Below are 15,528 nucleotides of genomic sequence, written 5' to 3'. Positions count from 1 at the left end.
CAGGCGCATCCTTAACGTCATATCCCATTTCCTAAAATGGAATGGATCTCTGCTGTTTGTAACAAACAAAAAGGCACTAACTAAAAGTACTTCAGTTCCCCTGAGAATGGAGTTTTCCCAGGAGGTAGCTCAATGCCTCCAACAAATAGATTTCTGGCAAGTCCACCCTAGCCAGACGTGCCTCAACATCTCAGCAGAAGAGGGGTGTCTCATTCCCTATGCACCTTCAGTACAGGCCCCAAAGTTTATGAGCATCTTAATGGCCCATGAAAATGTTTTGAGACCTGAAAAAATAATTATTGGATGTAAAATATGAAAAGGAAGTAGTAAAATCAAAGTTAATAAATGTTTAATGCCTACAACTAGTCAAATGAAGGTTAACTCTCAGTTCTGTATAACCTACTTTTGCATGGGACATGGGTACATGTTTTTGTTTGACACGTGACATGCTAAAGGTTGCCAAAGACAAGACTGCTGAGGCCTTCAGAGGCCTGTAAACCAGTCCTGCAGAACCAAACATGCTTGGGCGTAAGCTGGAGCCCGCCCACCGTACCCTCTATAGAAGTTTACATGTTAAATATTATGCTTTACTATTCAAAACTGAGCAGTCTGAAGTTAGAAATCAACCCTCATCTTCCAAATTTAAACAGACTGCAATTTTAGCACTCCTGAGTTAGGAGTCTATTATTTTTTCTTAATGAAATATTTTACAAAAATGAAACCAAACAACTTCTAGTAGCTGTCCTATGAGTTTTACCAAAAAGAAGGGAAATAATGTTGTTCAGGTTGCAAATGATCATGTACATTTAAAGGCCATCTGTCAGAATAATAAATCAAAAATTGATCACAGGTACTCTCTTCTTGTGCAAGAGTCCCCCTCAAATGTCAGGAACAGATCCGAATATTCTCTTCCATTTGGCCAGATTCTCCCTCTCATTGGGCTTCCCTGGTGGCTCAGTTAAAAAAAAAAAAAAAAAAAAACCATCTGCCTGCAATGCAGGAGAATCAGGTTCAGTCCCACTTGGCAAGATCCCCTGGAGAAGGAAATGGCACCACACTCCAGTATTCTTGCCTGGAAAATCCCATGGATAGAGGAGCCTGGAAGGCTACAGTCCATGGGGTCGCGAAGAATCGGACACGACTGAATAACTAACACTTTCACTTTGAGAAAAACAGAAGGGAGCACAGAAGTTACACAAGATTTAAATCTTACACCTGAAAAGCACAAAGGCAAATATAATTCTCTTTCTGCAATCACTGCTTCCTTGGGCTCTTACTGGGTAAGCACAGACAAGCTCTCCGTCTGTTCAAGCTGTGACCATTTCCCCCTCCCCATTGTTTCTGCCCGGACACTCTACGCCTCCTGGTCCTGCCCTCCACACACCCGCTGCCCGGCTACATCCCACCCCCACAATGCCTCCTCTGCAAAACTGTTCCCTAGGAACTCCCTGGCGGTCCAGTGGTTAGGACTCTGTGCTTTCACTGCTCAGGGCCCAGGTTCCACCCCTAGTTGGGGAACTAAGATCCCAGAGACCACGCAGGGCAGCCAAACAAAACAAAATAAAACTGTTCCCCTCCCCTTCAGAGCTCAAGGCCCTTGTTCACATTTCACTCTTTGACTCTAATTTACACGCATCTCCTTGATCCCCAGTTCCCTGCACTTTCTCACCTCTCCTCATGCCTTGATTTCTTCTTTTATTCCTTCTTTCTAAATGAGTGTCTGCTAAAGGTATGTCCTCACTCCATTTTTTTTAAGCTCAACCTTCTGCTTGGCTTGAATGAGAACCATTTCCATAATGACAATTCCACATTCTTTCATAGCAGAAATCTTTCCCTATCATCCCACAGTGAACTGAAAATCACTAATTCACCATCTTCCAAGACCCTGTAAAAGGCAACATCTTCCCCAACAACCCTTCTAAGCCAGGAACTTTGAAGTCAACTTCCCCCCCCCCCGCCACATCCTTCCACTGCATCTGATCTCTGCTTATTTTCTACTCTCGGCATTTAAACCCACGCAAACTCTCTTATACCTTAAGGAAAACCATACTTAGCCGTCTCTAGCTGCCATATATTTTCTCCATTTCCCCATCCAGGCTTCTTAAGAGACTTACTCTCCTGATTTCTATCCTTTCATTTCCCATTCATTCCTCGACCCACCACTACACCGCTCAAGTTCCTCCTGGCACCTTCTTTCTCATGCTGGACACTCCCTTCTATGACTCCACTCTTGCTACATCCACTGGTATCCTCAGTCCGCTTGGAGACTCCTGCCCCTCCCCCAAGTACTAGCATTCCTGTGGGTTCCATCCTGGCTCTCCTCTGCTCCCTCCTCACACCCAGACCAGTTCAACTATCTATCTAGTCCTCTGGTTCTTAATTCTAGCTGTTAAAGAAAACCTTTTGTAGGAGTCTGTGTTTGTTACTGTTCATAAGGCCTCCAGAGGGCACTCAAACACTTGCTCATAAATTTTCATGGATATTTAGGCTAAGGCATTTGAACTTGCAGTGAATTTCACAGTTGATTACTACCTCTAACTAGTTACTAAGCACCATGAAGACTGGTACAGCCGGCTTTCTGCAGGTTCCCTAATCCTAATTGTGAGTCTGGGGGCTTATCACAAGGTCCTAATTCTATCATGATAGAGAGATACAGTAGTAAGTTACTGAATATTGGTTAACTAAAAACCTGACTTGTGTTTGCTGGCCGACGCCAAGTACTTTGAATCACTAAAACATTCTTAAATCCTATCAAGCTTAATCCTACACATTTGAAATGCATATCTAAAAATAATTTTGAAAGCCAGAGGGACATAATGGGGTTTACTCTGAGGAAAGAGGGTTCAGATTTTTTTTATGAATTGTTTTATCGTTTACCTAAAGAGGCAGAATTTATAACCTTCGGGACAGAGGGTTACTCTAGCTGGAACAAGGGCTTCCTCAGAAGATTTGGCACATTACTATGGAAGTCAATGCAAAATAAGCTGTGGAAAAAAGCTATGACTATTTTATCAACTTGCACGTTATAAAAAATAAATGAGCTCTAGAATAGCTTTATTGAATTTCTTATAGCAGGTGACACAAGAGACACTGCATATTCTAGAGTTAGAATAAAGCTGTAGAAATGCTTTAGTGTCAGCAACACAAATTACTGCTTTTTCAAATTAAACTTTGAATTCTGCTGATACAACTCCAAAGTTACATTTCATTTTTTTAAAATCTCCCTTCTTCCAACCTCTGGATAAATGAGTATCTACCATAGCTGTGGGTTAGCTGTGGTAATTCTTTACATCTAGGATAAATGACTTTGATTTGCCAAATCTAGGTTGACTCCTTATCCCTTCCTCACATCTCTGAGCCATTAAAACCTACTGTCGAACTTTCTCCTCAGCTGCCAGGGCACCGCCCTCTCCCGAAGCCTCCCACCTGCATTCACCACCTGGAGAATCGGCCCCTGTGGGCCCTGCAACAGGAACCCGGTCAGCTGAACTGAACCAATCAGATGCTCTTCCCTGAGAGTTCAGAACTGGGAGGTGGAAAGCCTGGGTCTACAAAGTGAACTGAGAGGGACAGTGACTCGGGAGAGACATGGGCAGAGAGAGCTGCACTGGCTCCTGTGACGCTCCAGACGCTAGCGGGCCTCAGCCAAGATACAGCGTGGGGTGCCACGGCAGCCTCCTCAGAGATTCCCCTGCACTTAGGCCACTTCAAACACATTTCTTTCTTTTGACCAATACTCTCTGGTGAAGACATCCTCCTCCTCTCGGATGAATTGTTCTGTCAGCACATCCGAAACTCAGTCTGGCATCTCCTCACCAAAGTCAACTCTGTTCTCAGCTGTAATAAATGGGTCCACTGGTCACTCAACGGCCTAAGCCAGAACCTGGTTACCATCAACCCTCCTCCTGCTCACAAAGTCTATCTTCCCAGCTGCTCTTGAATTTATCCACCTACCTCACCTACACTCAGCTGTCATTCAGGCCACTGTCTTCCCCCAGGACACTACAAAACCTCCATGCCTGACTTCCTCTAATCCATTATCCACTGTCATGTAATCTTACTAAAATGCAAAAATGGGATGTTCATTATCCTGCTTAAAGCTTTTCAATGGGTTCCATTAATTCTCAGTGTAGTTTTCAAATTTATTCATATGGCTTTTAAACTCTGATCAGTGTGAGCTACTATTTACTTCTCCTGGTTCATCTCTCACCATTGCTCACTCCAATTCTACTTCCAGCCAAATCAAACTTCTTCAGGCTCCCCAGATCTAGTCTGCTCCTAGGCTTCAACCACTACCTCCATCCCCCAACCTCCAACCCATCACATTTGCTGTTCCTTCCATTTACCTTCGGGTCTCACCACCAGACATCACTGCCTCTAGAAAACTTACCTTCACCTCTGATTCTGTATGACCCCTTCTTTTGTGCTCCCAGAGTCCTTCCAAGTCCGCAACCTCATCTCCACTATCACAATTCTTCAGCTTTGTCCTCCACTAAGCCCCACGCTACGTCATATCCACAGAATCCTGCAGGTCCACAGAACACTTGGCAAGGGAGCAAATCTACCTGCCCTTGGCATAACCCCTTCAATTCATCCACACTGCATGGCCCGAGGTACCTTGAGCTCCACCCTGCCGAGTCACCTGCAGGCCCTGCATAATAATCAGGCTCCCCATGCTTCTGCCCCTGGCCCGTGGCTAAGTCCCACTCACCCTGACTCGGTGAAAGGCAGCATGCTTTACAACCCGACGTGCATGTTAGAAACACAAAGAGTTAACAAGAGTCAAACTAGGAAATCCCAGGGCCCACGTTTAAGTTTCTGCATTTATTCTACAGTTATGAGAAATGAGAACTACTTGTATTCTGCATATTGCTAAGAAGAAAACTAGCCTCCAAAAGCTGGGAGCAACAAATATATCACTCAAAAAACATTCACTTTAGATGATACTTTAATATATGACAGATGTATTTTCTAAAGTGTACACATCTATTAACCATGCAGCTAACAAATGTCCTAGATATGATGTACTTTTAAAAAGTAAATGCTCCATTATAAATGAAATATCAAATTATAGATGCAATGACATATAATCCTGGAAAATGAAAAGGTAAAAAAATTTAAATGTTCCAACATCTTACTACCCAAAGTCCACAATTTTTAAGATTTTCATTTAATTTCCTCCAGATATTTTACCATCATAGGTTTTTGTGGAGGGCTGTTGGGACTTCTGTTTAATAAGAGTTTTAATCATGTAACGTATGCAATTTTGTATCCTGATTTTCTTCACTTAACACTGTCATAAGCACTTCAATACATTTCCTTCATAAATATTTTAAGAGCCAATAATATATTACCCAGTGGATAACTTAACCAGCCTGCAAATGCACCCTTAAAAATAATTCTATAATATGTATCTTTTGGAGAAGGCAATGGCAACCCACTTCAGCACTCTTGCCTGGAGAATCCCAGGGACGGGGGAGCCTGGTGGGCCGCCATCTATGGGGTCGCACAGAGTCGGACATGAGTGAAGCGACGCAGCAGCAGCATGTATCTTTTATACATGAAGCCTCTCTGTATTTAAAAATATTCCTTTGATGGTTTCTAGGTGGTTGCTACATCAATGAATATGATAATTTTTAAGGCTCTTGATACATATAGCCAATGGAACATAAATGTGAGACATTATTGCTACACCCACGTAAGTACTAGGTCTTAAAACTTTCTGTCTAAATTTGGGCCTTTATTAAGTGAGAAATTCTAACATCTTCATTACAGAAGTAAATACTGTTTAAAAAAAACCTGCAACAATCCAAAAGCATGTAAAACAAATATAAAATCAGTCCCAGAAATAAAAATTCAATCTCCCCTATTCTCCTTCCCTCAGAAGAAGTAATCACAATACATTTTCCACATATCTTTCTAGACCTATCTCTATTTTCATTCAGAACACACACACACAACCACATACATTATTTTGTTTTCTATCTTACAAAAAATGGAATTAAACTTGCTCAAAAATATATTCTAGATATCCATCCAGGCTATGTCAATACATACACATCTCCCTTTCTTTTTAAAAGCTACCTAACATTCCATAGTGTAGAGACAACAAACTTTTTCTGCATTCATCTTCAGCTTTTCCTCTTTATAAGTGATACTGTGACAGACTTCATTCATACTAACTTTAACTTGTATCCTCTTATTAGAATATCCCTAATTCCCTGAAGTGTATCTGCTGGATGAAAGCATATGGGTGTTTTTAAATTTTTGATAGGTTTAACCAAATTGTCATTGGGAAAGGGCAAACTAATTTCAGTCAATTCTAAAGGAAATCAACCCTGAATATTCACTGGAAGGACTGATGCTGAAACTCTAATACTTTGGGCCACCTGATGCCAAGAGACAACTCATTGGAAAAGATTCTGATGTTGGGAAAGATTGAGGGAAGAAGGAGAAGGGGATGAGATGGTTGGATGGCATCACCGACTCAGTGGACACGAGCTTGAGCAAACTCTGGGAGATGGTGAAAGAGGGAAGCCTGGCGTGCTGCAGTCCATGGGGTCACAAAGAGTCGGACACAACTTACCAACCAAACAACAACAAAGGCTGTATCAGGTAGCTTTTCCTCTACATACTTGGATAGCATTTTAATTTGCCTGAGACCCATTCCCTCCTCTACAAAATCTCACCGTTTTAATTTCTACTTCCCTAATCACAAGTGAGGCTGAATTTTCTGTCATTGCTTTGACACTTTCATTTCTCTGTGAGAACTATTAAATGAGAACTATTCACATCCTCCATTCATTTCTTAACTATGTCAATTCTATTATCCTTTGTCTGTTTGTTTGTGAAGTCGCTCAGTTGTGTTCGACTCTTTACAACCCCATAGACTGCAGCCTACCAGGCTCCTCTGTCTCCTCTGACCTGGGATTTTCCAGGCAAGAGTACTGGAGTGGGTTGCTATTTCCTTCTCCAGGAGATCTTCCCGACCAAGGGATCGAACCCGGGTCTCCCGCATTGTAGGCAGATGCTTTACCGTCTGAGCCATCAGGGAAGTGGCTTTTAATTTTTTTTTTGTTTCTACATGTTACCAGAACTTTTCCCCCAGTCTGTCAACTAATAATGTTTTTACATCACACAGAAATATCAGCTTTGATTATGTTCAAACGCATTGTAGGCAGACGCTTTACCATCTGAGCCATCAGGGAAGTGGCTTTTAATTTTTTTTTGTTTGTACATGTTACCAGAACTTTTCCCCCAGTCTGTCAACTTATAATGTTTTTACATCACACAGAAATATCAGCTTTGATGATGTTCAAACTATCAGTCTTTTCTTTATGATTTGGGGCCTTGGTCTTACCTATTAATAAACTGCTTACCCTAGAAACTTATTTTCCAACATAATAAATTCTCTTATATTTTCTTCTTATACTTTTACAGGTGTTTTTGTCTTTAAGCTCATTCTTTAATTCAAATAAGTCATTTTGAATATGGGGAAGTAGAATCTTTCTTTCCAAATAGTCATTTATCCCTCTACAATGTATCCAACATTATATCCAATGTACCCAACTCAACTGCTTCAAAATACCAACTTTATTATATAATAAATTCCTCTCTATATAAATGGGTTACTGGACTCTACTTTGTTCCATGTACCAACCTCTCTATTCCTGTACTCACTATTTACATAACTGTACCATTACAGTGTGTTTTGCTATCTGGCATAGCAAATCCTTCACCAGTATTTTCCACTTGAAACATTTCTTGGCCACTCAAGCACATTTAGTCCTCTGGACAAATTTTAGAAGCAATTTATCAAGTGTCCAAAAGTAAGTCTCACTGAGATTTCAACTGGAATTACATTGAAGTTACAGTTTAACTTGTAGAGTACTGCAATCTTTACAAAGATGCCATCCCTTTCCAAAGCATGTAATGTCTGCCCACTTATTTGGGTTAGCTTTTAAATTCTTCAGGTAAAGGTTTCTACTTTTTTCACAGAGCTTTTGTACATTTGTGTGTTCCTCTTAAACGTCTTCTGGTTTTGTTGCTATTGAGAATACAGTCTTACTTTTCTACAGGAGTAATCACAAATTACTTGATTATTAGTGAGATTACACATCTTTCTAAATGTCAAATAAATTATATTTCTATCCATTGAACTATCGAGCCACATCCTGCAACCATGTGGGTACATTTTCATTTTCTCATTGATTTGTGTGAGTTCTTTAAGTGTTGAAGATATTAACTCTTCACTTATATTTGTCATAACTATTTTTCGACTTTGTGGTTTGGCTTTTGATCCTAGGATTTCATTTTTCCTTTCTTCTTAAAGAAGTTTTAAATATTTATGTAGCCCAATACAGATTTTAACTAATAACAGATTTGAATGTCTCGTGGGTGCCCGGCCCTGTACCTCTTTCTCTCTCAACACCTGTACAGTGGGTATCATTTTCCTCACTTAAATTCCAGTTCAAGTCTGTCTGATTGCTAAGCCTGTGCTCTGTTCACCTCGGCATGCAGAACTCCTTTTTCCAGATGTTCATCTATTTTTTTAAAGATTTTTTTAATGTGGGCATTATTTTAAAAGTCTTCACTGAATTTGTTACAGTATTGCTTCTGTTATATATTTTGTTTTTATGTTTTATGTTTTTGGCCCTGAGGCATGTGGGATCCCTGACCAGGGATCAAATCCATACCTCCTACATTAGAAGAAAAAGTCTTAACCACTGGAACATCGGGGAAGTTCAGCCCAGATGTTTAATCTTCTCTGATTTGGAGGGCATTCATTATGGTTTGTCACTTATTACACTTCCATATACAGTTTATCTTTGGGGTACTGAATAGGTTCCAGTGACCTGTCCAGATACTCTGAAGCTAGTGTGATACTGTTTAAACACAACTGGCTCTACAGTATGTTTAAACAATTAGATAGACCTTGTTCTAGCTTATTACTCACTATTCTGTCCAGTTCACCTGAAAAGGTGGATCTCTATAGCATTTAAACATCACATCCAGGAATATGACCTATCCTTCAGTTTAAGGCAGTCTTTCTTATCTTTCAGGGTATTGTTTGGTCTCTTCCAGGCAGGTCAGTCGCACTTGTCTTGATGAGGCTGTGTTTACCTGTTTCATGGTTTTTGTTGCATTGTGATCAGAGCCTGCTTTTTTGTTTTTCCATTTTAGTTTCTGAAAAAGTTATTATTAGTATTCAGAAAGCTATAAATATTATATACTCATTGTGTGCCCAGTTGCTTTCTCAATTTTTTTGTCTAGCACTTTTTTTCTGTTAGTCTCATTTTTTTTAGCCAATAGCATTTACAATATTTCCCTTCTTTTCATTTTAGAACCTCACCTCACTCTTATTTCATGTATTTCTGCTTTGACAAAACTTACCAAAAATATGTTAAATATCCCAAATTTTGACGCCCTCTGATCCTATTCTGTTAAGCATAGTATGAATAATTAGTTTAACATATGTGTGTTTTGCATAAAAAAGTGCATCTTTATGCTTACTTTTTGAAAATAAAAAATTATTTATTTTTACAAACAAATATCTATTTTGACCTTAGTTTAGCTGGTAGTTTGAAGTCAATGTGAACTAGAAGGGAAAAACCATCTCTCTTACAGAAAGACCTCTGACATCGCCTACCTGGTTTCCCCCACTTTCACTCTCCACTCCCACATTCTGCAGGTAGCAGCTGGAATGGTTGTTTAAAAATGCAAATCTGATTAAGTCCTTCCCTTGTTTAAAACCCAACCCTTGTAACGGTTTCCCACTTTACTCAGGGTAAAATAAAACATCCTTAACCTGCCCTACAAGACCCTACATGATTTGGCCCCCTGCCTAGCCACACCTGCCCCTCACCCACCATAATCTATCCACAAGTCACTCTTTTAGTTCCCAGAATGGGCAAAGCTTTCCCTCTTCTGGGCCTTCCCACATGCCGTTCCCCTGCCTGGAAAATTATCCCCCATCTCATTCTACACTGACGCCTACTCACCCTTCAGATCTCAGCTCAAAGCTTATTTTTTGCAAAAAAGTCTTTCCTGGGTCCTCTCTCTGCAATCTAAAATTTGGTCCCCTTTTTAATACTTTCTCACAGCCAATGCTACCTCACTTTCATAGCAGATATCGGTTTGTGATTATACGAGCAGCTGCGTGATTGTGTTTAACTTCTGATCCCTTCTGCCCCCATACGTGAACTAGAAGAGAACAGCGGCAAGCCGATTTTGGTGGCCATCCTAGAAACATTCATATACATCTGAATAAAAGAAAAAAAAAATACCTACATACCTCTTAGTTGTGCCTTTTACATCTTAATATGATAACCATCACATTACTGACTATATATGTAAACTGTTAAAACTCTTGATACCTCTGGCAAATTCAGTAAGAATCCATTTTACTTAAAGGACATAAAAACTAACCTGAATCTGTTGCTGCTACAGAAAAACACAAAGAAATTTACATCACTAGGAAGTTCTGTTTACATATTATGCGAGTTTTATGGACTGTTCAATTTGCTGATGCTTTATTCACAGTCAACTAATTTTTATGCCTTATTTTTCAAAGCATGTAAAGCACTATGAAAAATGTGCTTTGTAAAATACTCTTTCAGAAGCCTAAAGAGTACTTGATAAAAGTATGACAAAATCAGAAACTAAACAGCATTCAAAGTTGGCTATCTGTAGTATTTTACAACATACATATCTGGCCAAAGAAGGAAATATAAATTGTAGTGCAAATTAAAAATCCCTTCAGATCACAAAATCAACATTATATACTACTTTATACTCTCAAAGACTTTAACACACATCATATCACTGAACTTGGTAGAGTAAATAGAGCAGATATTATCGCTACTTATAGAAAAAAAAAACTCAGGCTTAGAGTGATTAAATGTCTTCCTCAAGGTCACAGGACTTTAAAACAGGAGTCACAATTAAAACAGAGTCATAATTACAAGGGGGAGGGGGTTGTCCCCACATGTAAATTTCTGAACCAAAGAGAACGTCCATCATAAACACTTAGTCTCTGTAATAAGTGTAGACTTGTGCTCCCTTCACTAAAATTTCAGTAGAGAACAACCAAAAAAACTATTTTAAATGTAAAGTTAAATCATAAATTGCCATCAATTCAGGAAATGGCTAAATAAACTATGGTGTCCTCAAACTATGGAACATGATGCAGCAGTTCTGCAAAATGATTGAATGCATCCTATGCTAAAAACAGAAAGCTAGAGTGTACTCATACTTGTTAAAACAGTCGAAGATAATACAAGTACACACTGGAGTGAAAATATTTTTAAAGATCTAGAAGGTTATACACAGTTGTTATCTCTGGGAACAGAGGTCTGTAGTCAAAGACATCAGCCATCTCTGTGATGTTTTAATTTTTACAAAGAAAAGGTTTTACTTTGCTGATTTAAAAGTAATTCTTAAGATTTAAATCAATCTGTGGGTTGAACAAGAAGATCATTTTTTGGGGTCTAAAAAACTGTGCATCTATAAAGGAAGGAGGAACCCCCGCTAAAAAAAAATACATATACAGCAACAAAAACAGTTCGATTCTCTTAAAACAATAAACTATCACAAAACTTTCCTGTAAAAAAAAAGGCAATAGCTTAGAATTTTAAAAAATATCTAGTCTCCTTTGTTGCAATAAGACAACCAATAAACTATCAATTAGGAGAGTCCGGAACAGGCTTCTCCGGGAGAGATTTAGTTGTTAAGAGTTGGGCAAGGAAGGTTTCACAAAGGAGCTGAGTTTTGAGGGAAATGAGAGGTGACTGGGCAGAGAGATGCGGGAAGACTAAGCCAGATGGGGAAATGCCAGGGAAGTGGATATACTGAGTTAATCAGAAGCAGGGCCCAGTAAGAAAACTGGAGTAAAGTCCTGAAAGAGGAGAAGAGGATTCCTTTGGATGTGGGAGGTTAGAGGGAGCTCGACTGCGCTGCCATCCAGTTTACCTGGGTGAGAATCCGGCCCTTGTTATGGTCAAACAATGGAGGCGTCCAGCGGCAGCAGCGATCTGCGCTGGGTGCCCAGAGGGTTCCTCATCACCTGAGTAGGATGCTTGGCTGGCTCTGCTGGGACGCGAGGCGCTCTTAAAAAAAAAAAAAAAGCACAACATCACACCATGCAGCCAGGCTTCTCCGCGGCACAGCCCGGCTCCCTTGATCCCACGGCGCGGCCATTACCGCCTCTCCGGGGACCCGCCTGGAAAGGCTCCAAGGCGCGGCTTCACGGGTTTCTAAAGCTGTTTTGCTCCCCCTTCCCTCGGCTCCAACAACAATGGAGCCCAGCTCGGGAGTCCGACTCCCGCGGGGCCTCCGCCCGGCCTCGCCCCGGTCGCTGCCGCTCGCCCTGGCCGCCATCTGTGACCCCCGCTCCCCGGTACTGCGGGCCCACGCCGGCTAGCCGAGGCCCAAAGCCAGTCTGCCCTCCCCCGGGCCGACCCGGGTGGCCGCCGGGCCGCCCGGCTGCCCGGGGTCGCTCCGACCTTTCCCACCTGGTGCCCGGGCGCTTGCCCCGGCTCCAGGCCCATCCTAAGTAATGGGTTGTTTTTCTTTTCTTTAATCCACTCATCCTCCTTCCGACCCAGAACCCGCTCCCTGGCCACCCCCCCTCGCCCCTGCCTTGAGCCCGAAAAGAAATAAAGGCACTACAGCCCGGCCACCCCAGAACTCACTCCAAGTGAGGGGTTGAAGCGCCCCAGGCCGCGGACTCCGCGCACCCACCCTCCCTCTCCTCAAGGGACACCTCACAGGTGCGCCTCCGAGCCGCGCGCGCGCGCTCCGAACACCCAGACGCCTCCGGGGGACAGCGCGCGTGCGCACGCACGAGGCCGGCGAGCCCCGGGGGAGCGGGGGCCGCACGCATGCGCGCCGCCCGGCCCTCGCCCCTTCCCCCCCGCCTCTGCCCCCGCCCCCGTCGGCTGCCCGCGCGCGCCCTCCCCCTGCCCCAATCCCGGGCCTGTCAAGGGTACCCCCACAACCCCCACCGCCCAGCAGGCGCGCTCCCGCTCGCCCGCCTCGCTCCTCCTCCTTCCCCCCCGCCCCACCCGGGGCCGCGTTACCCTGGGCAACCGCAGTGCGGCCGCACCTGAGCTTTGCGCCTGCGTCCCACCGGCCAGACCCTCCCTTCCCCTTGGTCGGTTCCCCAGCCCCGCACAGCCGCGGGAGAGTGGGGGCGGGGCGTTACCCCATCCCCGCGAAGTGAGTATCGATCGGTCTCCCCCGCCCCTCCCCTCAGACACAGACCCGTCGCCGCCGCCGCCGCCTTCGCCGCCGCGCCGGCGCCTCGGCCGCCCGCCGGGTCAGCGCGGCCAGGCCTTCTCGCCGCCTCGGCCCCCCGCTCCCAGCGTGCACCGCGGCTAGCGCTCGGGTGGGAGCCGGCGAGATGCGCTCGGCGGGCGGTGCCCACTGACCTCCCTTGGCGGCCCGGCCGGGGCAGGGCCGGAGCCAAGAGCCAGCCCCGCCCGCCGCCCCGCCCATGGGCCGCCGGCCCCCGCAGCCTCCCGCCCCGAGGAACGCGGCGAGGGGGGGAGCCGCCTGAAGGACCGCGACGGCTGCGCCCGCAGGTGAGGCGGGGCCCGAGGTGTGATCGAGTCCAGCCCCGCTCACCTGGCGGTACCTGCAGGGAGGCTTTGCGGGTGCCGGCGGGGGACGGCGGCACCTGTCGCAGCGGGAACTCATTTAGATAATTTTTCAAGCCCTCACTGCAAGGAGAGGGGTCCTCCAGACCCACGGGGTGGGGAAGGGTGTCCCCTTATGGAGACATCTCGGGGGAGGGGGCGGGGAGTGAGGAACGAATAGGTGGAAAGGAGGGCAAAAGTGAGGCGCGGCGACCCCGCGCCGGCTGCCTGCAGGGTCTTCCAGCCTGTTATAGGGAGGGGGTTGCCCTTGCCAGGGCTACAGTCCAGGCTGGGGTGCGAACCCACCGCGTAACGAAGCCGATCCGAAGGGGGAGGAGAGGGCGGCCCAGGGGCCGCTCCTGTCAGCCCAGGGGTGGGATTGTAGGGTGAGGGATCCGCATTGCAGGTGCACTAGGAGCGCCCGAGGGCCTGGCCCTGCTTTGTCTGGGATGCCGTGGGGAGGCGGCCATCCGAATCCACATCGCCTTTCAAATGCGTTTTACCACCCCGTGGACGTTAGAGACCCTCCCAGATAAGTTGCATTGTCTCCTGTCCTGATAACCCTTTACGTAAGTACTCTACCTTTACAGCCCTTTTCTGAAGCTTTGGTGTGGGCTTTCGTTTACCCTAAATAACGATTTGTTTGTGATTCATGAAACTGAGCGGAATGCAAATATGCAGCAGGGCTCCAGACTCGGCTACCGAGCCGCCGTCTGCTACGGCGAGTTACTCTAGTTCATCTAACTTACCTGTTTTCATGTTGACCTGTATTAATTACAAGCTTTGGGATTGGGCAGTATTATCTATTTCTATATTGAAACGAAGTGGCCTAAGAGGAAGTATGATCGCGCTCTGTTATTTAAGTTGCAGCAATCAGTCTTAACAAAATACAAGCTGCCCGGCTGTCCTACCGTAATGTATTACCCATTTCCAGAAACCTACCTGTAAGAGTGTTAATACTAGAATTGCCGTTTTAAGACTTTTAAGTCTAAAATGTATTTCAAGAGCCTTATTATTGCTTTATTAAATGGGTTTTGTTTTGCACAATCAAGAATTCCCCTGCATTGTCTTACCATTGAATTGCAAGGAAAATAATGCTAACATTTAAAGTGACTTTTAAGATGTTTTGAATTTATTTCTTTTGGCTAAATGTTCATTTTATGTGAAATATATTTTGGGAGAAGGTTTTAAGGCTTGTGATAAATTTATATGTGTGTGTCTTTATACGTATGTTTACATGTGCATAGACACTACTGGAAAACCTTAAGATAAAATAGTTTTTATTATTCCTCTGCATCATGATGTAATTCCTCAGTAAATTTAGGTATACTTAATATCTAAAGTACTGGACAATAATTTGTGTATATGAGATTTTTACTGTAGCATTTGTAGATACAACAGTCTAACAGATTTCTTGGCAATTAGATATTTTTATTGTTGATTCTTTTCAAAAAGAACAAATGAATCCTTTTACTTATGGCAGAAAATCACTCTTGTGGGTGCATAACTCTTTCATCTGTCATTCATTGGATAAATTCATTTTAGCATCATCATTACTTAATTGACAGTGCGTTTGTGGCAATACTGATGTTAACAACACTGAGACTTTTAAGACATACTTATTTTTATATTTATTTATCATTTTCTCATATGGCAAGAAAAGAAAAAGCCTTTCTTTTATCTGGAACAAGGTCAGCCATAAAAAGTCCTTAAGACATAGTGGACACACTCTGTTTGTTAACTGAGATTAATTCTATCTACTGGATTGGGTATCCTTAAAGGGCAGAAACTAGGCACCTTTATATGTTTCACTCACCAAGTGTGCAATAAATGTTTGACTCAGATTAACCGTTCCAGACTAGTTAGGTAGGTGCTAGCTTAATGACACCAA

The 15,528-nt window shown here is 43.6% G+C and overlaps 3 protein-coding genes across 28 annotated transcripts in view; 1 reads left to right on the top strand and 2 right to left on the bottom strand.

Annotated features, from left to right (window-relative positions):
- The window catches only part of RFLNA (refilin A), a 279,104-nt gene extending 265,742 nt beyond the window's left edge, over positions 1-13,362 (bottom strand). For 2 of the 3 annotated variants that reach the window (XM_081540485.1, XM_081540486.1), the window contains exons 1-2: positions 13,264-13,362; positions 11,971-12,107 (exon numbers count right to left, since the gene is read on the bottom strand). The gene's annotated coding sequence lies outside the window, so the exon portion shown is untranslated. Of the gene's footprint in view, positions 1-11,970; positions 12,108-12,692; positions 12,778-13,263 lie in introns of those variants that run through there. The other variant, XM_081540484.1, reaches the window with a different exon arrangement.
- The window catches only part of ZNF664 (zinc finger protein 664), a 36,360-nt gene extending 22,998 nt beyond the window's left edge, over positions 1-13,362 (bottom strand). For 7 of the 13 annotated variants that reach the window (XM_081540489.1, XM_081540491.1, XM_081540488.1 and 4 more), the window contains exons 1-2: positions 12,693-12,777; positions 11,971-12,107 (exon numbers count right to left, since the gene is read on the bottom strand). The gene's annotated coding sequence lies outside the window, so the exon portion shown is untranslated. Of the gene's footprint in view, positions 1-11,970; positions 12,108-12,692; positions 12,778-13,263 lie in introns of those variants that run through there. The other 6 variants (XM_081540497.1, XM_081540496.1, XM_081540493.1 and 3 more) reach the window with 1 other exon arrangement.
- The window catches only part of CCDC92 (coiled-coil domain containing 92), a 34,873-nt gene continuing 32,437 nt past the window's right edge, over positions 13,093-15,528 (top strand). For 7 of the 12 annotated variants that reach the window (XM_081540466.1, XM_081540473.1, XM_081540467.1 and 4 more), the window contains exon 1: positions 13,386-13,583. The gene's annotated coding sequence lies outside the window, so the exon portion shown is untranslated. Of the gene's footprint in view, positions 13,219-13,385; positions 13,584-15,528 lie in introns of those variants that run through there. The other 5 variants (XM_081540469.1, XM_081540468.1, XM_081540478.1 and 2 more) reach the window with 1 other exon arrangement.

The sequence above is a fragment of the Giraffa tippelskirchi genome, chromosome 11 (assembly GCF_054371585.1).
Source record: "Giraffa tippelskirchi isolate mGirTip1 chromosome 11, T2T-mGirTip1v1.2.pri, whole genome shotgun sequence".
NCBI lineage: Eukaryota > Metazoa > Chordata > Mammalia > Artiodactyla > Giraffidae > Giraffa > Giraffa tippelskirchi.
The sequence above is the reverse complement of the archived record's forward strand: the minus strand, read 5'-3'. Positions and strand labels throughout refer to the sequence as shown.